The sequence below is a fragment of the Miscanthus floridulus genome, chromosome 2 (assembly GCF_019320115.1).
Source record: "Miscanthus floridulus cultivar M001 chromosome 2, ASM1932011v1, whole genome shotgun sequence".
Classification (NCBI taxonomy): Eukaryota; Viridiplantae; Streptophyta; class Magnoliopsida; order Poales; family Poaceae; genus Miscanthus; species Miscanthus floridulus.
The window spans coordinates 70,272,410-70,280,928 of record NC_089581.1 but is presented as its reverse complement, the minus strand read 5'-3'; the positions used below and the strand labels follow the sequence as shown (position 1 = coordinate 70,280,928).

General features: G+C 51.5%; 1 long non-coding RNA gene across 1 annotated transcript; it reads right to left on the bottom strand.

Moving 5' to 3' along the window:
• Positions 1–3,403: 3,403 nt before the first annotated feature.
• On the bottom strand, positions 3,404–3,861 carry LOC136539084 (uncharacterized). The gene is made up of 2 exons (XR_010779531.1): positions 3,558–3,861; positions 3,404–3,465 (listed from the first exon to the last, which is right to left on the bottom strand). It is a non-coding gene; the product is annotated as an uncharacterized lncRNA (long non-coding RNA).
• Between the last annotated feature and the right edge of the window lie 4,658 nt (positions 3,862–8,519).

The following is an 8,519-nucleotide window of genomic DNA, read 5'->3' as shown; positions in this document are numbered from 1 at the left end:
GAACGAACGACCAAAGAAAGATAAGCCTCTCATCTTTCACATTTTATGCGTTAGAATTTGTTCGCAAGATTCCGACCCCGTCGAATAGCAGGGACGCGAACATCACTCGGGGGCTGTCGAGGATGACTACCAATCCAGACATCCTCTTCACCCGACCCCTCCGTACGCTTGAAACTAAGGGCGCGACATACAGGCACAAAGCTTTGAGTAAAACTGGATGAACTAGCAAACCCTACGCCCCGATAGCTACAATGTTTCTATTCACCAGAAAAATCATGCTCAAACGCCTCTCGCGTCTCTAGTTTCGACGTCCGCCTTTCTCAAAGAAGGGATCGAAGGGGTCCGCCTACAGCTGTCAGGTTGCCCAAGTTAATCGAACAGCTCGGATCATCACCGAGACACAAAACAAAGAATGGCAATTCTTACGCAGGTTTTTCCAACCTCGTCACAAACGTCAGGACCCGAACCCATCTGGTAGGAGCTTTTCCGCCACTCATACCACCAAGGTAACGTCACCACCTTTATTTTCAATTAAATCTTGCATTCAAAACATTTCATATGCAAAAAATTGCATCCCAATGATTCGTGTCACACCACGAAACGACTGTCGCCTTATCCGATATAGGCAACCACAGGCTGAGGTTCGAAGGTCGGCCCGCGAAGGGCTCGAGGCCGCCTCACGCCGAACAGAGCCAGGGAGAGATAACCGAGACGAGCCCCAGCGGCCCTGCCCGACCCCGCTCAGAAGCGAACCGGGACGTCTCGACCTTCTCTCGTTCGATTCTAACCTCGAGCCAAACCCACAGAATCTCCATCGAGGAGAGGCCATCGGGCCCCCTGAGCTTATCGAACGACTCAGGCATCTGTCGGGAGGCGGGTTAAGAAGTTGTGGAGTGCCACCAGAGGGCTCTGCTGTGGCAGAACCTCCTAAATTATAGGACCCACATGCACCTGTCACTGTCCAACGACCTCTGACGACTATGCATATGTTCCTAATAACTTAAGAAGACTGTCGGGTGTCCCCGTGGAACCCCGAATCATCCACGATTTCCGAGCAGGATCACGTTACAGAGTCATTGCAGTATTACAACATTTATTCAAATATCAAAACCAGAGTAAAAACAGCGGAAGTCTTACAATAACATAATTTACAAAACAGTAGTTTCAAACTTTACAAACTAAGTTCGATAGTTATTACAAACCATAGTAGTAGTGGAGTGGCATAATTAATATAGACATATCACACAAAATAAACATCCTGCCCAAGGATCACACATTTACTTCTCATCGTCAGAACGAACGATAGTCATGCAGCACGATCCAAAACAGATCTGCTCATGAGGCTCACCTGCAACAAGGGTCAACGAACCCTAAGTACAAAAGTACTCAACAAGACTTATCCGAAATAATAACTGATAAACTCAGTAATGCAGGCTCAGGGATTCAAGGTATAGCTTTAACAATGATCAAAGTTCTTTTGCGTAAAAGCTCTTTTAATAAAATTCTTTATATAGAAAACTTCTTTAAGAATTATATACAAAGCTGACACGATCCGCACTAAGATCATGAAACTTCATATCCAACACTTTCACAAGCCTTATTCAAGTTCCGGTTATTAATTCTACGATGATGAACAGTGAGTTGAGTCTCCATAACCGAGGAGCAACGACGATTCGAACCGATTAAGCCCAGCTGGGGATTCCAGACCACACGACATATGCAGGTCCCCGACCTACATATACCAACCTATCCTCGGATCCCCTAAAACAAGAACGGGTCCGCGCCACCCGAGAACACAGTACTCCACCATTCCAGCCCATGGCCACGTGGGTACATGCTATTCCCGCCATCTCTCCACTCCCAGTGCGCGAGTAGCCATTCTCGTAATAGAATTACCAAGTTCAGGCTTACCGGAGTATGTGGTTAGTACTACAAATTCTCACCTCATGCAATTCAACAACGGACGTGCCTTAATCGACACAGGCGGAAAGAACCCACTCACAAGACCTCCATGTCTTGTGGCTCACACACACCGAGTCCGCCCGGTCTAGATTTATTACTCCACATTCCCATATCACATGCTAACATAGTTAACCAATGTTCCGTTTAAACTTGCAGGTGGCAGGTAGTCACCCGACTTTCCTCGTTCTACGCATAGCTAAGCAAAGCTAGGTATACACGAGTTTAAAATTGGTAAGATGGTAAATATGGAATAACAAGGGTGGTAATGCACCAATTAGGCTCTTACTTAACTCCTAATCACTTAATGTAGTAACAGAAAGCAAAAGCGAAATTAATTTATAAAACACAAGGTAGGGTTGTATGCATCCGGGGCTTGCCTTCGTTGACGGAAAAGTCCGGCTCCTGCGTCGTTTCACAAGTATTCGATCCGACCTCAACAGACGGATTAACCTCCTCAACAACTTGATTAACTACCACGTGTTCACCTTCGTTCACTACACGTAATAACAATGCCATGTTTAACATGATGCGGAATACGAAACATGATGCTCGATGATGGATACAAAAATTAAGAATTTGAATACAACTTTCCTTCGCGGTACAGTTGCAAGTCAACAAACTAAATCTTTTTCGTAACACGTACATCAACTGCCAAGGATCATTATCAACAAATGACCCAAGGTCATCACTCAATCCAAAATTTCAAACAAAACCTAAATCATCAAAGGTTACTATTTACTTTTATGAATTAATTATTTAATTCAAAATTATGAAATAAATCAATTTATTCTTATTGAGCTCAAAATTTTAGCAAATGTTCATTACATGATAACTAAGTAACAAAACAAATTTCATAATTTTTGGACAAGTAAATAAGCCTAGAAAAATCATGGAAAGTCATTTATTAATTAATTGAGCAATTTTATCATACCCCAAAAATACTGGAAATCAATATTTCAAATTTTTGTCATATAATATACATCATAGAGAATTCACACAAAAATTTTCATAATTTTGGAGCTCTAAATAATTCTACACAAAAATAACAAATTACAGCACTATTCATTTAATTCTGAAAAATAGAAAATCCACTTAGAACGCTGAGTCACTGACAACCGGGTCCCACTTGTCATCTTCTACCTCGCGCTTTGACTACGGCGACACGCGCGCTGACCGGCGAAAACTCGCCGACGGCGAGCTCAACGGCGACGACCAAGGTACTGAAATGACCCCTACACCTCTACGCGTCGATTGGTGGCACAATCGGGACCAATTACAGCAGCGCATGAGCATGACGACGGCCATGGCGGACACGGCAGCGCGGCTGCACTACGCCGGCGATAGGAGCTCGGTAACGATGAAACAAACAACTTGGGTAGAACCAGAAGCTCACCCCGAACACACTGGAGTCACTGGCCGAGCCTGAGAAGCAACGGAGAGGCGTGACGACGATCGCGGTGATCACGGCGGAGCAAAACGTCGTCGGTGATGGTGTACCGGCGACTGCAGTGGTCAAAATGAGCAACCAGCTATGGATTAAGTACTACATCATCGAGACGAAACCAAAGGTACACCAATCAAGGGCAATGGCTCACCGACGGGCTCTGGCCACGGAGAAACGGAATCTCGGGTGAGTTCGCCGGCCGCGAGGAAGAAGTACGTTGCGCGGCGTTTCCCGGCGAAATCAGACTAAATTGAGGGGTTAGCTGGATGCGCAAGGTTACGGCGGAGCTGGAGCATGCTTTGCCGAGGCGGCAACGGCGCTAAGTCGACGGCGAGAGCTCGACGGAGCTGCGGCGGTGGTGACGGGAAAAACAGAGAAGGAAGAGAAACGACGACGACGACGGCGTCGGAGCTTTATAGGGCGGCCAAGGAAGCAAGGAGAAGCCACGGCGACGCCTTTCCCACGCCAGCGCGAAGCCAAGGCCGCCACGCGCGCGCCTGGAAGCAAACCGAAGATCGCCGGCCATGTAGCTTCGGCGGTGGACACTGTTCATCCAAATTACAGAATTGCCACCCGCCAAAATTCACAAATTACTCTCAAATTTTCATAACAACTCAAAAATCTCCAAAAACAAAAGTTGTTCAAAATCAAAAGTTCTACAACTTTGCTTTTATAACCATCTTCTAATTCGGTCTAGATTTTGAAATGATCTTTTAAATTCAAATAGGGGATATTTAACGAATTACGCCTTTTTGAATTACTCAAAATTTTTCTAAACAACTTGAAAAACTCCAAAAATAAACTTTGCTTAACTTGCCAAGCTCTACACTTTTGCTTTTGGGCCCAACCCCAAAATATGTTTAGATTTTGGAATGGATTTTCAGGGTAGGGTTTAAATGCTGAAAATCGGGGTTTTCTCGAAAAATTCAAAAATCCAAACAAACTTTGAATTTAAGCAATACAATTCAACACATATCACATGAATATAAACTTGTTTTAGTGTATGCATCTCAAAGTTTTCACCAAATGCCAAATGCTTTGCAATGCATATGATGATATGACAGTTTTAGTATTTTAAACACCCGAGGTGTTACATCTGCCGACCCCATCAGCAAATGATGGACCTAGATTCCGCACGAACATACCCGTTAGCGAGCTCGTTGAGCGCGGTACTCAAGCCGTCGAGGCAAGTGTCATTCACTCAGCCCCTCCGATTGCGAAAACCGAGGACGGGGTAACACGCAAATAACGGCCGACCCCTATCAGACCCTGACAAGGCTCGGGGGCTCGGGCCAAACAATGCAGGGACAAAGGCCCCACCTTGCCGAGCCCATAGAGTTCCCAGTTGGGATTTCTATTGGAAGACAGGGCGGGGATTATTGCGATGGCATCCATTATCACCAGAACCACGATTCCGGTCTCCAGTAACACCCGACCCCAGCAGGTGCGGGGGTCGGACCTTACTCGGGGGCTGTTAAGGTACGGCCACCTCCTTTCCTTCTTTCGGAACAATCTCCTCGCATTATAATCAGTGGCATAATTCAGGGGAACATATTGGTAAGACCGTAAAAAATGAAATCGCAAAAATCAAACAAAACAAAATTAAGACGCAAAAGCACGAAAGGCGTCCAGACTCGAAAAGTACCGACACTTGTTCACATATTACATATAAGCTGTTCTCAAAATTGTTCGATTAATTACTCCCGCGAAGGGAGAACCATTTCTTTCAGACTGTCTGCCAGGTTCTTCGCAAGGGGAGCGACCATCTGCTCCATTTCCTCTAGCTCTTCATCCTCGTAGGTGGACGGAAAGCCTTCGCTCATCACTTTCAGGTTTATTTCCTTCTCATAGTGGGCGTGGGCGACGGTGAAGGCCTGGGTAATCCCAGCGTGAAAGGCACTCTCCTCAAGCTGGCCCACCCGAGCCGTGATACCTCCGACACGAGCCGCGAGCGGGCTGGTCTCCACCGGCTCCGTCACATTCAGGGCGTTAAGGACCACCCCGACCGCAGCTTGTAGAAGATCGTGCTCATCGCTCTCAGCCTGAAGGGCTCTGCGCGTATAGGCAGCCTCTTTCTCCAGCTTGGTGGCGGCGTTCTCAGCACTCGACTTTCCTTTCACCGCGTCATCAAGCTCCGCCCGGAGAGAGCGGACCACCTCGACGTCCTCATCCACCTTCTGCTGGAGGGCTGTGGCCCTACTCTCGGCCTTCCGCCGGAGGTCCCGCTCCATCTCCAGCTCCTTCAGGACTTCGCCGGCCTTCTCATTGGCCGCGGCATTCCTCTGCAGCAGCTCGTCTCGCTCTTTTTTGAGTCTGGCAATCTCCTCTCCATCCAGCTTAGACCTCGCCGACAGGTCCTCGAACATCCCGTGCGCCTCCTCCGCATCCTGACGCGCCTGGGCCTCCTGCTCTCGGACAGTAGCAAGCTGGGCGGCCAAGTCTGCTCGCAGCCGGGCCTCCTCGGAAAGGCGATCCCTCTCCGCCTTCTGTTCGCGGAGGAATTGGGATTTATCCCGGCTACGAGCAACAAGAATCTGAGGAGGAAGAAGACTGATATCAGGAACACAAAAACACATGAAGAAAGAAGAAAGTCCAGAAAATACCTGAGTGGTAGGGATAACGATCTCACGGAGGGCTCCTCTGGCCTGGTCCAGGGCGTTCAGCATGGTCGAGATCCCGATGTCAAGACCCTCCCGCTCCATGCTCTCGGAATGATCATCGAGCGAGAAAAGAGCCGACGTCGGGTCCTGAGCATCCATCCACTGGAGCGGCGGCTCTCCCCGCGCAGGGGAGCGGTTTCCTCCCGACAAAGGGGTCGGTGGCGGCTCCCTCCTGACCCTGTGCGGCACCACCACCGCACTCGAGGACCCTCCGGCTGGACCCTCCTCCGTTTGGGCCGCTTCGAGCGCCACGGGTGGATCCACATGGGCGCCTGGCGATGCGGATTGCACCACGCCCTCAGGTGCCACCACGACCGCGTCCGGCTGATCCTGGCTTGGTGCAGTCACGACCACCATCATCGGCGGTATGCGGTCCTCGGCCGGCTGTTCCACGCCCGCCACAGAAGAGACCGCTTGCTCAGTAACCTCCGCGGGTGTGGGAGCCACCATGGACGCCGTCGGTTCGGCCAACGCGGCCCTGACATCGGCACCACTCCTGCCCGAAACAGGGGTGGCTCCAGGCGACGCCGTCTGTCCCACTTGAAGGGCGAGACTCTTCTTGGGCGCCAGCCCCAGGGGGTGACCCGTCCGCAAGAACCTGCGCAAAGGTAATAACCATTAAGTCAAAATAAAAATGGAAAAAGGATGAAAATAGAGGAATCAACAGCTTACGTTGACGTCCTCGGCCGGCGGAAGCGTTTTGGGGATGGATCCCCAGACCCCTGCCCTGACTCATCTGGGCGGGACCGTTTCATGCCTGCCCCCTGCTCCGGGGCAGGGGGGTTCATCTCGTCGGGCGCGGCCCCGGAGTCACTCCTCTCCATCGTCTCATCGGGCGCGGCACCGGAGCCATCCCCCTCCATCGTCTCATGGGGTGCAGCACCGGAGCTGCTCCCCTCCATCGTCGCCTCGGGGATGGCGGCGACAGGTTCGCCCTCCCCCATCCACCGGTCCTCGGCCGGCACGCCGTGCGAAGAGGCGGACTCGCCGGCCTCCACTGACCTCATCGATTCACTTCCCTCCGCGTGAAAAGCGAAGGGCCCCTGCACGGGTGGGTGGCCACTTGTCAGCGTCTCCTCATCCTCCAGGACGCCCCAATCCACGTCGACGGCTACCTCGTCGTCGCCGTCGTCATCATCATCATCGTCGTCATCCTCACTACTCACGTCCTCTCCCCGATCCCGTGCCTCCTGCTTCAGTCGTTTCGCCTTCTTCATCTCCTCCTTTGCCTTCTTGTCCCGCTCGGCCGCGAGTCGATTCGCCGCCGCCACAGCCCTGTCCTTCGGCAGTGGAGCCGGGCTATCCTTGAAGACTAGCCCCCTCGGCTAGCCCCAACATCACAAAAGCAAGTATTAAAAAAGGGAGATTTAGGAGAAAGAAAAGAGTGCGGGGGAAGAGGGCTTACGAATTCGAAGAACCCAGGCTCCGGCCGCATTGGAGGATGCCCGGGCACCGGATACACGATGTCGAGGACCATGCCGGCAGAATCCTTCGTCGGCTCCATCGCCTCCTTGACACGCTGCGCCACTTCCGAATAAGGGAGCGCCTCGTCAACGAGCACCGTCCCCTCGAACGATATCCCTGGCATCATCCGATGCAGGGGAAGCACACGCGCCATCAGTGGCGCCACCCTCCTCGCGTGGTAGGCACCGATAATCCCCGACCCCTTTACACCCCGACCCTTCAGGGCATGGAGGGCGGAGAGAAGGTCGGAGATGTGCTTCTTGTCTTTAGTCTGGACGCCCCAGCCCCACGACGCCGGAGCATCCACAATAAAGACGTCCGGTGTACTTCGGTAGGGTGGCACTCACATCATCCCTAACATAAAACCACTGCGAATGCCATCCCTTGTTGGATGTAGCCAGACGCATGTACGGGTAACCCATCGACCGGGTATGGCGCAGGTGAATGCTGGCACACCCCATCGGCGCGTCTACTTCTTTCCCCCCAATCTTCCTCTTCGACAGACTAACGCTAAAGAAATACCGCCACAGATCAAAATGGGGATCGATCCCCAGGAAACCCTCGCACAGGGCAACAAACGCTGCCATATGCTGTATCCCATTGGGAGTTAGATGCTGCAGCTCTACCACATAGTAATCTAATAGCCCCCGAAGAAATCTATGCGCGGGTACCCCGAATCCCCGCTCATGGAAGAGGGCAAAAGAGACGACATACCCTTCAGGCGGCACCGACTCACCCTCGTCGCCAGGAAGCAACCACTCCTGGACGGCGGATTGTGGGCGAAGAAGGCCACGGCGGACGAGGCCCTCCAGACACCGGGAAGTGATGCTTGATCTGTCCCACAACTCCATTGAAGCGGTAGGGGGGAAGGGCAGGTGCGAGCTTAAACGGCGGCTGGAACATGAACGCAGGCCGGTCGACGGTGGCGATGCGGGCTTGAGAGGCTGGGAAGATTGGCGGCGGATGTCTCAGAACGCAAAGGAAGGAGA